We start from the raw sequence: 18,019 nt of genomic DNA on the forward strand, positions 1-18,019 counted from the left end.
GCGTGGACAGCCGGTCCTCATCAGCCCCGACTTCAAGAAAACCTTTATTGTGCAAACCGATGCCTCAGAGGTAGGCTTAGGAGCGGTGCTGTCGCAAGAGGTGAACGGGGATGAGCATCCAGTCACCTATTTAAGCAGGAAACTGACCCCAGCAGAGAAAAATTATAGCGTAGTGGAGAAGGAGTGCTTGGCGATTAAATGGGCCTTGGAGTCCCTATGCTACTATTTGCTCGGGCATCAATTTCGGTTGGTAACAGACCATTCATCCCTTGTCTGGATGAGAAATGCAAAGGAAAGGAATGCCCGAGTCACCAGATGGTTCTTGTCCCTACAAAACTTCAGCTTCTCTGTGGAACATCGGGCTGGGAAATCACAGGGAAATGCAGATGCCCTGTCAAGGGCACCATGTATGCTGACAAATGTTCAACCCCACAAGTCTGAACAGAGGGGGGGGGGTATGTGAGGCAGTGACCGGTGTCATATGCGAGGGTCGCTATGTGTCCCCCAGGATGTGCTTAGAAGCATATTAGATCCGCTGGAGTGCCCTGTGCTCACAGCAGATTGCCTGTGAGACACAGGGAAGAATAAAAGTAAGTGTGAACTGGGTCAAGTTATTTGCCCCAGAATTTATTCAGGAAAACCTGGTATGGGCTTTTATTTTGAAACGGACTGCAGGAAGGTAGTGGGGCCGGTCCATTTCCTCCAGCCCAGATCTTATAGTGGCCCATGGCCATAGAATCTGGAGGATAGAAAAAAAAAACCCCCCAGCAAGAGAGTTTGGGTGTGTCAGTCTGGTCTGGGAGTCAGACCTTGCAGGAGGCTGGTGCAAAGCTCCTTCCGTGTGGAGAAACACGGGCCAGGCAGAGCCTGAAAAGCCAGACACCCCAGCGTACATGGGGGTGTAATACGCTGGCAGCGGACTGTGGACTGTTGTTATTTTTTCCCGGCTGCATACCGAAGGACTTGTTTGTTTTCTTTTCCGGTTTGTGAGTATGCTGTGAAATAAACAGAACTTTGTTTGAACTTTATATGGGTCACTGCCTATTCACTGCACAGCAAGGACATCGCTACATCACAATATATAAAATATATATGATAGCAGCCAAATAGGTATGGACACTAGTATATTAAATATATTATATTAAATACATGTATATTGAATTACTCTTGTTTTTAATTTTGGAATTTTATAATTTGATAAATACCGTTTAATAAATAAATATATAATTATTCATACCCTCTGCTCTTGCAATTTTAACAACTACGTATCTAGAAAAAAAAAAGAGATATAAAATAGTTTCTCAATGAAATCCTTATAGAGCCTGCATAACAAAACAACCTCTCTCCGAAGCAGAATACCTCTGAACACTGAGGGATCTATTGCCCAGCACATCAGCACCTAATTGGGGAGAAAATGTTCCCTAAATAGGAAGGTACAGCTGAGATGGTGTAAAATCTTGAGATATCAGACTTCGAGGTTGATGTCACCAGTTCTGCAGAAGAGGCTACGATTAGCAGGGCACATGAGTCCAAGATGTGGCAAGATGCTATGCGCAAAGCCTGGCACATATCAAGTGAGAGGGTGAGCAAAAACACACAGTAACTGACTGTGCAACGCTCAATAACCATAAGGAACACCCAGTTACCAGCAGGATGGAAGCGGAAATAGACACCGGAGGGAGCACAGGGCTGAGGGACAAAACACTCATTATATATAAACTACATTTTAACAGGTGTGAACATACAATGGCAAAGAGCGCAGACTCAGTGTAACTATAAAACAAGTTATTTATTAACTAATTACAGGAATAACTACATCATTATCCTCAATCATGGATAATAAAGCTAATAAAATGTGTATGCAGAACCAACACTAAGAATAAGGCCTTTGCGGCCTGTTGTACTTTTCTGCTGCGTCACAGCAGATCACTTGTCCCTTGTGTAGCAAGCTTTTATCTTCCTCCCGTTCAACCTGTCTAATTTACTCCATAATCCGAACCTCCCACCTCTGTCTCCAATACTTCTCTCGTGCTGCGCCAGCTTATTGGAATGCACTACCCTAAACAATCTGACTTATTCCTAGCCCCCATGTTTTTAAATTACAACTCCTCTTACCTAAGTGGCTGAGAAAAAGCATTTTATCTCACATTCAAATGATGGTGTTTTGGTGCACCTTTGGCCTGGCCAATGGCTAAGTGCTCCCTCAATTTGCATTCTTAGAGAGTAGGTATCCAGGTGACAAGCACTCCCAAGCAAAAGAAGGGGAAAATTCACCAAATTGCAGTCCCCCACAAAAAAAACTGTTATTGAAAAATGTGACACCTGAGGAAGGTTGGGTACAACCAAAACGCATTGTGGATTTACCAATAAAATGTTTTTTTTTTTGTTTTTTTTAATTTTCATACTTATTTTGTTCTATTTTTTTGGTGCTATTTTTCCTTATTTTTTTCTTCCTTGGTAGTGCCGCTCAGCTGGATACCTACTTCCTAATCTTGCTCTGCCGGAACCCTCTCTGGAGGATTTTCCTACAGCAAAATGGTCATCCGTAGACACATGCTTCTCAAACCATGTCTACATGGAGTTGTGCTTCACATGCACAACCCTAGCAGGCTTTTCTTTTAGTGATCAACTCATGTCTACTGTATTTACTACACTCAGAAAAGCACTACCCTCTCTTTTTGCCAAAGGGAAAATCCAGGTATTATCAATTTCCATTTTGAACACTTTCTCTTATCCCGATTGATGGAGTTCGCCTTTCCACAGCAAGTAGTGCCTGAACTGAAATGACTTAATTAGGAAAACATGGCACTTCTGGAATTCTGGTGGTCCACAAGTAGGATAATAAATCTATTGGTCCGTGATCACCATACTTCTCCTTGTCACACAGATCTGAAGCCATGCCAGGACACGCCCGATTAATTCAGATTATCTGCCCAACTCCACACCTCCATGCTTTCTCGGGCCTTTTAAATCTCCCTGCTATGAGTTTACTCCAGCGCTTCCAGTCTTAGCAGTCGACACTGGAGACCCTCACACAGCGTGCTTCCACACAGACCTCCACTATCCAGGTGGTATGTGTTCTGATCCACATCTATGCATGGTTGTGTTTGGCTCTTCAATCTCTTTACTGTTACCTTTCTTTCTGCCGGTCTTGTTTTTCTCAGGCCTGCTGGGCACCTGTCATCCACTGCATCTATTGCTTCCAAAAATACCACTATGACAAGTCTCTCTATCTTATCTCTATGTGAACTAGGGTCTAATAGTTATACAAGGCACTGCCTCTTGTGAGTCCTCTCCTCTGCCTCCCTCTTTTCCAAGTTTTTCTCAGTTTTTTTTATTTTCCCCTTTTTCTATTATTTGTCTTAGAAATAGCATTACAGTTATGCTAATTTGGAGTTCGCATTCTTTCTCTCACTATGATGTATTGATATTATCGATGACATCCGGTGAAGTTATTTTTTTTGACCCGTAGAAGCTCAGGAGAGCGAAATGGCCGTCGTCGTTTGGAACCACAGGTTCTCCCTGCTATGTCCTGCTATTTTACTATGAAGCCTCAATAAAGGATGGACACTTTTTGCACGAATGGTGAGTGCTCGTATTCTTTCATATTTTATTTTTTTTTGTTCTGTTTATTTAATGACATAAATTAAATGATGGTGTTCTTCTATAGTTTCCTTTTGCTTATGGCTTTCTGCATTTTTTGTTATTGTACTGATGGAGGTCAGTTATTGACCGAAAAGTCTCAATTTTCTGGAATTTCTTCAGTCAATAAATAAGTTCTTGAATACACCTATATGAGTGCCAAGTATTTCTACATCAGAACTGAAATTACAACACACTGAAAAGAAAAGGAGCCCAGAAGCACTCACTCAGTGTCGAGTGTTGCCCTTTGTGAGCGCAGATTTCTCAGAATGTGAGATCTATAATGGACAGCCATAATCTTCTGATCTAACCTCCTGCATGATTAAAAAGTGCTAGGTATATAGCACAGATGACTAAAGGCCCCGTCACACATAGCGACGCTGCAGCGATACCGACAACGATCCGGATCGCTGCAGCGTCGCTGTTTGGTCGCTGGAGAGCTGTCACACAGACAGCTCTCCAGCGACCAACGATCCCGAGGTCCCCGGTAACCAGTGTAAACATCGGGTAACTAAGCGCAGGGCCGCGCTTAGTAACCCGATGTTTACCCTGGTTACCATCGTTAAAGTAAAAAAAAACAAACGCTACATACTTACCTACCGCTGTCTGTCCTCGGTGCTCTGCTTCTCTGGTCTGGCTGTGAGCACAGCGGCCGGAAAGCAGAGCGGTGACGTCACCGCTCTGCTTTCCGGCTGACCGGCGCTCACAGCCAGACCAGAGAAGCAGAGCGCCGAGGACAGACAGCGATAGGTAAGTATGTAGTGTTTGTTTTTCTTTACTTTTAGGATGGTAACCAGGGTAAACATCGGGTTACTAAGCGCGGCCCTGCGCTTAGTTACCCGATGTTTACCCTGGTTACCAGCGAAGACATCGCTGAATCGGCGTCACACACGCCGATTCAGCGATGTCAGCGGGACCTCAACGATCAAAAAATGGCCCAGGCCATTCCGACACGACCAGCGATCTCACAGCAGGGGCCTGGATCGCTGGTACGTGTCACACATAGCGAGATTGCTACTGAGATCGCTGTTGCGTCACAAAACTTGTGACTCAGCAGCGATCTCGCTAGCGATCTCGCTATGTGTGACGGGGCCTTAACACCTTTCAGATAAAGTCTATTCAGTCATTGTGGGGGGAGGGGTCTATCAGATGAGTTTAGCTGTGTCACATTACATACTCTATCAGCTATCCTCTCATAGCAATGTCATCTGTTTTTTACTGCTCCTCCCTCTGACACTCTATCCAGAGCTGAAACTTAAAGGAGTCCTAAATTACACTGTCTGTTTTCATCAAGGATAACATATAATTGCTACAATCCTTATATGAAGATAATGTTTGGACATAATTCACTGAATGGGAGATGTATGTGGCTGAGTCCCACTGGTTACTGTCTGTTATGAAATGAAGGCACTGCTGGTCATCTTCCTATTTCAAAGAGAAGTAAGCATGATATGTGTGTAGACAAAGCACTGTACCTTAATTAACCGTATGTCTATTTTTTTAGCAAGCCAGGAAGAATAGACTATTACCTATATGTTGACTTTTGAATGTATGTGTTTCTTTCAGGTTGGTCAAGAAAACAGACTTTTGCTTGCATAAGCCTGCAATATTGACTTGTAAGTTTACATTTGACGTAACATATTGTGCTCTTATTACTGATGACTAGTGAGGCTTGCTGATATGCTAATCATACATTGTCCATGCCAGCCAGTTTTTTGGCATTCAAAGCAAAGGAGGAAATATTCAAATAGGTTAAATAATCAAACAATGTGAACTGGTATTACCATCATTACTTGTAAATACTGAATAAAGGACACTTGTTAAATATAAAAACAGATGATACACCTCTGTAAGAGTAAAAGAGATGGAGATTCAGCCAAGACATACAGCCATCCAGAGAGTCTCTACAGGACTGTAGCCAAGATATCATCGCTTCATCAGATTTATTATTCTACAGGATGCCAGCTTAGGGGACTTTGACCCCAGCTGGAAAGAAACAGTTCTGCTCCATTGACTATTGCTGAACCATGGTACATTTGTGAAACCCTGTCTGGGACCATCCGATCACCTGGAACCTATGGATACATTTGGAGAAACCAAGTTGGGACCATCCAGTCACCTTGCACTTATGGATACAGTTGGAGAAAGCCAGGATTGTAATCAGCCAGTTGCCTGACTCCATCAAGATGTTTGGAGAAACCAGGTTGTGACCCTCAGGTCAACTGGCCTTGTACTTGAATGGACTGTCATCTTCCTAAGCTTGTCATTACCTCCTCTCTCTTTGCGTTCCACAGGTGAGTTAGTCAGCCCTGGAAGATGAAGCCAGTTTGTGAGCTTCTGGTCAACTGGCCCTTGTACCTGAATGGACTGACAGCTTCCTACGCTTGTTGCTACCTCCTCTCTTTGTGCTCTGCCACAGGTAGGGTAATTGGCCCTGGAAGACCTGAAGTAACAGCTGCCATTATCCCAGCGAGTCAGCGGAAGGGGGAGACTCTGTAATGTGCACCATCTTGGGTACTATGCTGGGACTGTTCTACATGTTATCTGCCTGTTTTGTGGTTCAATATAGTATAGCCACACTGTTTTACCCTCACCCTGTGTTCTTTGAGTAGCATTATTCCCATTGAGAAAGGAGAACGGCCTTTGGTGGGATGATCCCTGGTCAATGCAGTTTTTCAATAGTGGACTGGGGTGCCCGCCGACCCCCCATGTCTCCACAATATGTCTTTCATCTACTGCATTTACTTTCCCTTGGCTATCTACTGTTTCCACGATTGTCAATGTTGGCCATTTATTGACGCTTCATCAAAAGAGCACATCTTGAAACCCCAATCAGCTTACAAATCTCACTCAGTCTTGTAGTGGTGTATAACCTGTGGCACAAAAGTGTCTTTTACAACCTTGCCTTTGAAGCAGATTTTGTCTTTTCCTCTCCCAGTTTTAAGCATCCTACACAATGTCAAACTGATTATAATCCTACAAATTCTTAATTTCGTGCAATTGTACCTAGAAGAATTGTTGTTTTGAAGGCAAAGCGTAATACTAATCACACCAAACATTAATTTGATTTAGATTTCTCTTTTATGCATTGACTTTCCATTTTGTTAATTAATACAAATAAACTATTGTTATTTTAAAAATAATAATCAATTTGCATTATTTCCATAACCAACTAAAAGATTTGCATGTTGTTGTAATTTTTTTTCTTATGGAACATAGACATTTTTCAAATGATTTCCAAAATAGTTTCCAAATGTCCTCTTGAACACAAGTTGGAAAGTGATGAAACTGGGCAACATTTTCTTTTCACACATTCAAGTCAGCAGATATTTGATTCTGTTGTAACAAAAGTTGTCCATTCTAAGCTTAGTAGCATATTAATATTAAGCATCGTTTTAATTTTGAATTAGGTCTTTTTAGTATAATCACCATTAAACCATTAAATTGATCTTCCAAGATTGCTTTTAGAAATGCTGAACTTGGAGGACATTGGCTTAGAGGGCGTTGAGAAGAAGTTCTTTGCCATGGCAGATGTTGCAGTCCTGGTCATTGTTATTGGCACCCATGAAGTTTACGTAAATAATGTGGAATATCTTCTGGAAAAAATGTGTAAGAGGGTGGTGCTGTTGTGGACAGTAAGGAACACGCTGTCACTTTAAGAGGCTGCACCCCCTTGTCTGGCGTGATGGAATGTTCTGCTTCTCCCCAGCAATAGTCAGGGTAATGAACTAGTCTGTGCAGAGTGCAGGTGTGGAGCTGGAGCAGCGTGTGTGAGCTGAGGCTGCTGCAGAGAGGACTTTTTGTGCTGGTAGCTGAAAGAGAGAAGAACTGTGTCCTGATATAGCTGCAAGAGAGCCACGAAGATACAGAGAAAAGGATTTACAGTTTCCAGGAGCATCCCAGGGATCCAGAAGCAAGGAGAAGACCACATTTCACAGAGCTTACAGAAAGCAGTGTGCACCACCGTATTAGACTGCTGGGGGCCCCTTGGGACTGGATCTGATTCTCCAACATCACCGTGAGTTTGTTCCTGTTTTGTGCACATGTTAGGGCCTAGTGTAGGCTTCAATAGTCAGTATACAGGAGCCATGTGGCCTGCTTATTAAAGGCCAGGGAGGTTATACGTAGAGTAGCATCATCACTTGTTTATTGTTTACATTTGCTTGTTAGCCATATTTTGAGTCTGTAATAGTTGGAGCACCGTGCTATTTTACGGAAAAGATAAAGTTTATAACTCTTGAAAATTGTCTTTTGCCATTGTATACCCCTGTTTGCATCTTCCCCATCCACTTCATTCTTTCCCTTCCAATAAATCTACCCTTTGTTGTTTGCACCTCATCTTGTGTACAGTATTCTTCCTGCACCTTGGTGGTCCCCCGGCCATCGCTTCAAATGAATCAAGTGAAACAGGTTTTCTGTATAGAGCAATTATATTAAATACAAAAGAGCAAATTATAAACAATATTTTAAAACAAAATACAATGGGAATGAAAAATAGAAAAACCTAAAGCTTGCTGGGACACTGTTATTGGCAACTATTACATTAAATTAGTATGGAGCAAATTTTGACTCGTCTGTGTAAATCACAAACTAGAATCACCTGTGATTAATTGACGGTGCCCATGTGACATGAATTAGCCAATGAATGATGACTTCAGTGATTAAATGGAACCTGTCACCCCAAAATTGAAGGTGAGCTATGCCCAGCAGCATCTGGGGCTTATCTACAGCATTCTGTAATGTTGTAGATAAGCCCCCAATGTATCCTGAAAGTTGAGAAAGAGAGGTTAGATTCTACTCACCCAGGGGCGGTCCCGGTCCTGTTCTGGTCCGATGGGTGTCGCTGTCCGGTCCAGGGCTTCCCATCTTCTTCATGACGTCCTCTTCTTGTATTCACGCTGTGGCTCCGGCGCAGGCGTACTTTGTCTGCCCTGTTGAGGGCAGAGCAAAGTATTGCAGTGCGCAGGCTCCCGGGAAAGGTCAGAGAGGCCTGTCGCCTGCGCACTGCAGTACTTTGCTCTGCCCTCAACAGGGCAGACAAAGTACGCCTGCGACTGAGCCGCAGCGTGAGTACAAGAATAGGACATCATCATAAGATGATGGGAGGCCCCAGACCGGACCGTTACACCCATCGGACCAGAACGGGACCGGGACAGCCCCTGGGTGAGTATAATCTAACCTATTTTTCTCATCTTTAAGGATACATTGGGAGCTTATCTAAAACATTACAGAATGCTGTAGATAAGCCCCAGATGCTGGTGGGCTTAGCTCACCTTCAATTTTGGGGTGACAAGTTCCCTTTAAAAAAGCCACATGGTAGGCCATGTTCCTTTGTCACAATGGAGCAAGTAAATTAGCCGTCTGAGGAGGACATAAGTACTGCTATTATTAGCAAACACAAGACTTCCATAGGGTATAAGCCATCTCCAAAGACCTTGATATCCCAGTTATAACAGTGCAAAATGTTACTGGGAAGTTTACCAAGCATGGAACCATCAAGAACCTCCCTGGACATGTTGGATAGAGGAAAATTACAAGAGATGTCTTCGAAAGTTGGTGTGAATGGTGAAAAAAGACACAGCCTCAAACATCCATAGACCTGAAGGCCACTCTGGAGCAGTCAGGGATCATGGTTTCAACAAGTACCATACACCGCACATCAGCCAAGCAGAGCTTTAAGGGTGAAGGCCAAGGAAGAAACCATTGCTGAAGAAAAGACTTAAAAATGAATGACTAATATTTACCACAGAGTGCCTTTTCAAACCACAATCCTTCTGGGAAAATGTTCTGTGAACAGATAAAACAAAAGTAGAGTTTTTTGGTATTGCAAAGCAACAGTTCGTTTACAGACTACACAATTAATCTTATAGGGAAAAGAACATCCTTCCAACAATTAAGCATGGTGGGGGATCCATAATGCTGTGGGATTTCTTTGCTGCCTCTGGTACTAGAGGCCCTGACCTTATCACAGGAATCATGAAATCAGGATTATCAAGAGATTTTGGAGCAAAATGTCCTACCCAGTGGAAGAAAACTTCTTTGTCGAAGATCATGAGTCCTCCAATAAGATAATTACCCAAAGCACATGTTAGGTCTCGAGTTCCCGCTTCTGCACAGGGGGAATCTCGAGCCATCTCCGCTGCGGTCTCCCATTCTTATCCAGCCGCAGTGGAGTCTGCTCAGCAGGGACGTCGGTCCCAGCATCTTGCTCAGTCTCACTCTGTACAGAGAGTTACTGCTGCTTCTTCAGCTTCTGCCATTAAAGCCAGTGCTGGTCAGCAGCGAGCGGACTTCTCTGGGACTAAGTCCTTGTCTGCACACACTGAGCATGCCCAGGGCAAGATCTCCCGTTGGAGATCGAGGGTCATGTGCTCAGGCTCTGCAGCACATTCCATTGGTCCTCTTGGCAGGTCTTGGAAGGGCAAAGTTTCTGTGGCCACTTCCTGTGCTGCAACTATATAAACTGCGCATGACCGCACGGCCATGCGCTAGTGTACATTTGCTTACGTGTGTTTGTTGTGAGTGCAAGTCGTCCTTGGATACCCCTTCCCTATTGAATGTCTGTTCGCGGAAGGTGTATGGTTGCTATCTAGCGCCCGACTTATCCTACAGCACTAATCACACGTTACAGCGTCCAGTTGCTGTGACCGCCAGTACGGCGCCGTGCACTTCCTCTGTGCTTTCCTTACCCAAGCCTGGGTGGTTAGTGGCGTTCGTCAGTGCGGCACCGCATGCACTCTTGTGCCCTAATATTGTTATTCTGCTTCCTTACACACCCAGTTGTGGTGTTGTGCCAGCAAGGGTCTAATCGGACTTCAATCCTAGTTGGGGTTGAGTTCGCTGACTACTTGCTCGCCTTCTATGTGCGGTACCGCGATCCTGTGACGCAACAGGATCGCTTCCTTCACGCTGGGTGAAGTTTAACCCACGTGTGTATACTTATGAGTACCGCCATATAGTCCGTCATTACTTAGCAGCAGGTTCCATCTCTGCACGGTGGACCCCGGGCTACAAACGCACCATACACTATCTGTCTTATTATTTGGTGCGTTCCGCTAGCCCTAACATTACACTAGCACCAGGGTCTGGCTAGTAATGATGGACAAACAGCAATCCTTGCGGTATATCCAGCAGCTGGAGGGTAGGTTGGCGGCTCTTGAGAGCGCAACCTCAGCTGTGGATGTCACCGCAGTTGCTGTACAGGCTGCTAGCGTGGCTGCAGCAACCCTGTCCATTGCCACCCCTGCTCCGACATTTTCTCGCCTCCCGCTGCCAGAAAAATTTTCTGGTGATAGCAAGTTTTGTAGGGGATTTGTGAGTCAGTGCTCTTTTCACCTCGAGCTCCTGGCTGCACGTTTTCCCACAGAGCGGGCTAAGGTGGGATTTATAGTGTCTCTCTTGTCGGACAGGGCGTTGGAATGGGCTACGCCGCTGTGGGAGCGTGGTGATCATGTGGTTCAGAGTGCTCCACTGTTTCTGAGCACTCTGAAACAGGTCTTTTTAGGACCTCAAGTCACCCATGATACTGCGCTCCAACTGCTGGCATTAACTCAGGGTGAGTCCTTGGTCAGTCATTTTGCCGTCCAATTCCGCACTTTAGCTTCTGAGCTGGATTGGTCGGATAAAGCTCTTATCCCCATATTTTGGAGGGGCCTGGCTGACCACGTTAAGGACACTCTGGCCACTAGGGAGATTCCTACCACACTGGAGGAGTTAATAACTGTCTCCACTCGAATTGACCTCCGTTTTAACGAGCGGAGGTTAGAGCGAGCCCAGTGTAGGCAGAGGTTTTGGCTGGCTCCTACCTTCACCAAACCTCTGGAATCTCCGGTCCTGGTTCATGAGTCACATGAGGCCAGGGAAGTGTCACAAGCGGGATCTAAGTCTCGGACCGCTTGTGCACTCAAGGTCTGTCATGTTTGCCAGCAGTCAGGACATCTAGCCACCAGATGTTCTCAGCGGTCGAGGAAACGTCAGCGTCTAGTGGTAGTAGGTGGAGGTACACTAGACACGGCGACGTTTGCCTCTAAATTGTCCTTTAAGGGGACAATTACTATAGGCTCATTCTCCCACTCGGTAGAGCTCTGCGTGGATTCTGGGGCGGAGGGCAATTTTATGTCTTCTGCCCTCGCCCAACGTCACGCAATACCCCTGGTTATGCTAGCTCAACCAGTAATGGTACGAGTGGTGAATGGGTCGGCACTGCCCTCACAGATAACACACCAGACCATCCCTTTTACTCTGTCCATGTCGCCATCTCATCAGGAGATTATATCTCTGCTCATCATTCCAGAGGGAATTGATGAGGTCCTGTTGGGAATACCTTGGCTACGGTACCACTCTCCTCATATCGAGTGGTCCTCTGGCAGATTCCTGGGATGGGGTGAATCTTGTGGGGGTAGGTGTCAGAGGGAGTGCGTTCAGGTTGCTACTACAGAGGTACCCGCAGATCTTTCCTCTCTCCCCAAGCAGTATTGGTCTTATGCAGACGTGTTCTCCAAAAAGGCGGCGGAGATCCTTCCGCCCCATCGCCCCTATGACTGTCCTATTGATCTCTTGCCTGGTGCTGAGCCTCCCCGGGGTCGAGTCTATCCGCTATCTCTCCCGGAGACGGAGGCAATGTCACAGTACATCCAGGAAAATCTGGCAAGAGGATTCATTAGGAAGTCAGTGTCACCTGCTGGGGCAGGGTTTTTCTTTGTGCAGAAGAAGAATGGGGAATTGCGTCCATGCATAGACTACAGGGGTCTTAACGCTATCACCGTTAAAAATAAGTATCCTTTGTCCTTGATATCTGAGCTCTTCGATAGGCTTCGGGGAGCAAGGGTATTTACTAAACTAGATCTGCGGGGTGCTTACAACCTGATTCGCATCCGTGAGGGGGACGAATGGAAGACGGCTTTTAACACCATGGATGGGCACTATGAATATCTGGTGATGCCCTTCGGGCTCTGTAATGCCTCAGCCGTTTTCCAAGACTTTGTGAACAATATCTTCCGGGATATGCTTTCCACCTCGGTCGTAGTCTATCTGGATGATATTCTCATCTACTCTCCAGATATTGACTCCCACCGGAGAGATGTTTGCAAAGTCTTCGACCTCCTACGGGCAAGCTCCCTCTATGCCAAGTTGGAGAAGTGTATGTTTGAGCAGGAGTCCCTACCTTTCCTAGGCTACATCATCTCTGCCCAGGGATTGGCTATGGATCCTGCCAAACTACAGGCTGTGATGGACTGGCAGGAACCCCATTCTCTTAAAGCGGTGCAGCGCTTTATGGGGTTCATTAATTATTATCGCCAGTTCATTCCGCACTTCTCAACTTTGGTAGCTCCCTTGGTTGCCCTCACCAAGAAGGGGGCGAATCCCAAATTGTGGTCTGAGGAGGTCTCCAAGGCCTTTAACTCTATAAAGTCACACTTCGCTAGCGCTCCCATCCTACATCGCCCCGATGTTAATAAGCCATTTATCATGGAGGTGGATGCCTCTTCTGTTGGTGCTGGAGCAGTCCTCTTCCAAAAGGATGCTCAAGGTCGGAAGCATCCTTGCTTCTTTTTCTCCAAGACCTTCTCACCAGCAGAGAGGAATTATTCCATCGGGGACAGGAAGTTGCTAGCCATGAAGTTGGCTTTCTCGGAGTGGAGACATCTCTTGGAGGGAGCACGTTTTCCCTTCCAAGTCTTCACAGACCATAAAAATTTGGTGTACCTGCAGACAGCCCAGCGGTTGAATTCTCGCCAGGCCAGATGGTCCTTATTCTTCTCCCGGTTTCATTTCACCCTCCATTTTCTTTCTGGGGAGAAGAACATTCGGGCCGACGCTCTCTCTCGCTCCGTTGTCATCTGCGGAGGAGGAGGAGGAGCCTCGGCTTATTGTCCCCACCGAGAGCTTGAGAACTGTGGCCCCGGTTTCGCTAGAGTCTGTGCCCCCGGGCAAGACTTTTGTTCCATCCATTTTGCGACCGGAGGTTCTCTCTTGGGCACACTTGTCCAGGGTGGGTGGACATTTTGGTACCAAAAGGACATCTGAGTTACTGGCGAGGACGTACTGGTGGCCGCATATGGCTCGTGATGTCGCAGAGTATGTTCAGGCGTGTGTCTCTTGCGCCAAGAACAAGACTCCTCGGCAACGGCCAGCTGGTTTGCTTTTTCCTCTGCCGGTGGCGGACAGGCCCTGGGAGATGGTCGGGATGGACTTTGTGGTGGGCTTATCCAAGTCTCATAACTGCACCATTATCTGGGTGATCACCGACCATTTTTCCAAAATGGTGCACTTGTTGCCTCTTCCACGGCTACCTTCTGCACGGGCGTTGGCTGTCTTGTTCGTCAAGCATATCTTTCGCCTACACGGTATGCCAGACAAAATTGTTAGTGACCGGGGTCCCCAGTTTGCGTCTCGATTCTGGAGAGAGCTTTGTCGTCTACTCAGTATTGAGTTGAATCTCTCTTCGGCATATCATCCCGAATGGGTTGGTAGAGAGGGCCAACCAGACCTTGGTCACATATTTACGACATTTTGTTTCTGCCAGGCAGGATGACTGGGCATCCTTGCTACCGTGGGCAGAGTTTGCACTTAATGCCGTAGCCGACTCCACCGGTCAGACTCCATTCCTCCTAAATTACGGCCAGCATCCGCGTGTTCCTGTGCCCATGCCTGTGTCTTCTGCTGACTCCAGGGTGGCAGACTGGGCTGTGGAGGCACGGGACATTTGGGACCGCACGCAGGATGCAATTCGGGCCTCCAAGGAGAGAATGAGGTCCTCCGACGATGTTCATCGGCGCCCCGCTCCGACCTTTGCTCCTGGCGACTTGGTGTGGCTCTCCGCCCGTAACATCAGGCTGCGAGTTGAGTCCACTAAGTTTGCTCCTCGCTACTTGGGTCCCTTCAAGGTTCTCGAACAGGTTAATCCTGTGGTCTACCGTTTGGCTCTTCCTCCACGCTTGGGTATCACCGACACCTTTCATGTGTCCCTCTTGAAACCCGTATACATGTCCCGGTTTTCCGAGTCATCTACCGGGACATCGGGTTCGTCTACGGATGATTACGAGGTGAACGCTATTTTGGGGTGCAAGGTGGTACGCGGCAAAAAGTTCTATCTGGTGGATTGGAAGGGTTATGGCCCAGAGGACAGGTCATGGGAGCCTGCTGAAAACATTCGGGCCCAACAGCTCATTGCTGCCTTCGAGCGTAGCGAGGCCCAAGGAGGGGGGCCCTAGGAGGGGGGGTAATGTTAGGTCTCGAGTTCCAGCTTCTGCACAGGGGGAATCTCGAGCCATCTCCGCTGCGGTCTCCCATTCTTATCCAGCCGCAGTGGAGTCTGCTCAGCAGGGACGTCGGTCCCAGCGTCTTGCTCAGTCTCACTCTGTACAGAGAGTTACTGCTGCTTCTTCAGGTTCTGCCATTAAAGCCAGTGCTGGTCAGCAGCGAGCGGACTTCTCTGGGACTAAGTCCTTGTCTGCACACACTGAGCATGCCCAGGGCAAGATCTCCCGTTGGAGATCGAGGGTCATGTGCTCAGGCTCTGCAGCACATTCCATTGGTTGTCTTGACAGGTCTTGGAAGGGCAAAGTTTCTGTGGCCACTTCCTGTGCTGCAACTATATAAACTGCGCATGACCGCACGGCCATGCGCTAGTGTACATTTGCTTACGTGTGTTTGTTGTGAGTGCAAGTCGTCCTTGGATACCCCTTCCCTATTGAATGTCTGTTCGCGGAAGGTGTATGGTTGCTATCTAGCGCCCGACTTATCCTACAGCACTAATCACACGTTACAGCGTCCAGTTGCTGTGACCGCCAGTACGGCGCCGTGCACTTCCTCTATGCTTTCCTTACCCAAGCCTGGGTGGTTAGTGGCGTTCATCTGTGCGGCACCGCATGCACTCTTGTGCCCTAATATTGTTATTCTGCTTCCTTACACACCCAGTTGTGGTGTTGTGCCAGCAAGGGTCTAATCGGACTTCAATCCTAGTTGGGGTTGAGTTCGCTGACTACTTGCTCGCCTTCTATGTGCGGTACCGCGATCCTGTGACGCAACAGGATCACTTCTTTCACGCTGGGTGAAGTTTAACCCACGTGTGTATACTTATGAGTACCGCCATATAGTCCGTCATTACTTAGCAGCAGGTTCCATCTCTGCACGGTGGACCCCGGGCTGCGAACGCACCATACACTATCTGTCTTATTATTTGGTGCGTTCCGCTAGCCCTAACAGCACACATCCAAAAGTACACAGGAGTGGTTGAAAAAGAAAAAAAAATGACTGTTTTGAAATGGCAAGCAATGAATCCTGGCCTTAATCCCATTGAAAATCTTTGGGGTGAGCTGAAATCTGCCATTAAGAAAAAAAACCCAGCAAGCATTCAAAAGCTTAAAAAAACTGCAAAGGAAGAGTGGGAGAAAATACCACCAGAGAAGTAAAAGAAGCTGACAGATGGCTACAAGAAATGTTTGGAGGCTGTCATCATTGCCAAACAAGTATTAATTAGGGGTGCCTTGTGTGCTGCACCTGCTGTTTATTCTGTTTCTTCTATGAAATTGCAACATGTAAGTTGAAAAACAATTTTTTATTGTTGTATTACTTTGGACCACTGCTTAAAGAATCATGAGGATATAACTTTCGTACACTTACATTTACTTCTGAAGATATTGTAGTCTATGATAGAAACACTAACTTAGAAGACATTGGCTTAGAGAATATCAATTTCATCTATGTTGGAATGGAGATTATTGCCTTAAAAAATGTTGTCTTAGAATATATTTGATTGGAGGACATTGGGATAGAAGAAAATTTTTTGAAAGATATTGATGTTGAGATTGGTAATGTAGTTGACGTTGATAAGTACAATATTGAGTTGGTAGACTGATTTGAAAACATTATCCCTCTATAAAATATTTTTATTCTGGATTCAGGTAAAATCACCTCAAACACTCCTTAGAAATAATTTATTCCAATAGACCAATTAGAAGTAGTATGTTTAAGTGTTCTAGGAATTATACACGTAAGCCCAATACATGAGGTTGTGAATAATTAGACGAAAAAAAATACGCTTGATGATATGGTGGGATCTTTTTCATTGTAACAATCCTTAACATTTTTAAATCATGTTTTTCCAAAACTCTATCTAGGCAATTGTTACAGGTTTTTCAGTTTAATAGACACTCTTAGCTTACACACGAGGTATAGCACATATCTCATGGGCCAATGGTGTAGCTGTAAACCCAACTGCAGGAGTCAGGTCTAGTGTAGCCCCAGGAGGAGCCTTGATGGTGAAGTTCTGCAGCAGTCTTGTAAAGAACATAAACAGCTCCATTTTGGCCAAGTTTTCTCCAGCGCAACTTCTCTTACCTATAGCAATAAAATATGTGTAAAGGATAAAAATCAAATATTAATTTATTGGGAAATGTGAATAGTTTCATAGTCCCAATGTTTAATAGCTCCTCACATACATGCTTCAAAAGGTACTTGACACAGATTTACCCATCTTATTCTCAGAAATATAACTGTGTCTACCTCAGTTGATTCTAGCTTGGACTCGCAGCCCCGCCACGAAAAGTCCATGCATTTAAGGATTAACTATCTATAGTGGGTGGAGATTTTGAGGTTGTATCAAGGCCCTAGAGCTTTGATTGACCAAAAAGTTCTATGTGGCCAATGGGAGAAGATCAATAATATTAAAGACACGTGACAGTTGGGGGCCACTTAGAGATTTTGTATTGGGGCCACATAGCTTCAAGTTATGCATCAAAAATTTTAGTGAACTAGTTGCTATCAAAGCTGTTACTCACACCATTGTAATTTTCAAGTTCACATAATATTTTACTACTCTCTGATGGTATATTAGTTATCCCATCTGTAATATTACACTTTAGGAGAAGACATCTGAGAGAATAACTCACCAGCTGAAAAAGGCATAAACGCTTCTTTCCGTACAAAATTTCCTCTGGAATCCAGAAAGTGTTCTGGGTAAAACTCCTCAGCTTTTATGAAATGATCCTTGTCATAAAGTACGGAGGTCAACAGAGGCATCACATGTGTCCCCTGAAAGGTTTAACATTTGAATAAGTGATATTTACAGTGTATAATAATTTGTTAGATTAATCATTAAGCTTATGTTCACATTGACACTTGGAGTTTCCATCAGCACTAGATTGAGTATTTTTATTCTTGTCAAAGTGACAGAATTCATGAAGGAATGCTATGGCTGAGGACATCAAGGCTTTCCAGCCACTAAAATAAGTGTCCACAGTCTCCCGCTTCTCCTTCCTGTGTCTGTGAAATCCATAAATTTTGAATGGAACAGTATTGTGCATGTCTGGCTATTGCCTATCCTGCAGATCGGTGATCTACAATCTTTGGGAAAACCCTTTTAAGCAGTATTTAC

The 18,019-nt window shown here is 45.5% G+C and overlaps 1 pseudogene; it reads right to left on the minus strand.

Annotated features, from left to right (window-relative positions):
• Window positions 1-6,700: 6,700 nt before the first annotated feature.
• LOC138638731 (cytochrome P450 2C5-like) overlaps window positions 6,701-18,019 on the minus strand; it is a 125,039-nt pseudogene continuing 113,720 nt past the window's right edge.

Source organism: Ranitomeya imitator, chromosome 5, assembly GCF_032444005.1.
Source record: "Ranitomeya imitator isolate aRanImi1 chromosome 5, aRanImi1.pri, whole genome shotgun sequence".
Classification (NCBI taxonomy): Eukaryota; Metazoa; Chordata; class Amphibia; order Anura; family Dendrobatidae; genus Ranitomeya; species Ranitomeya imitator.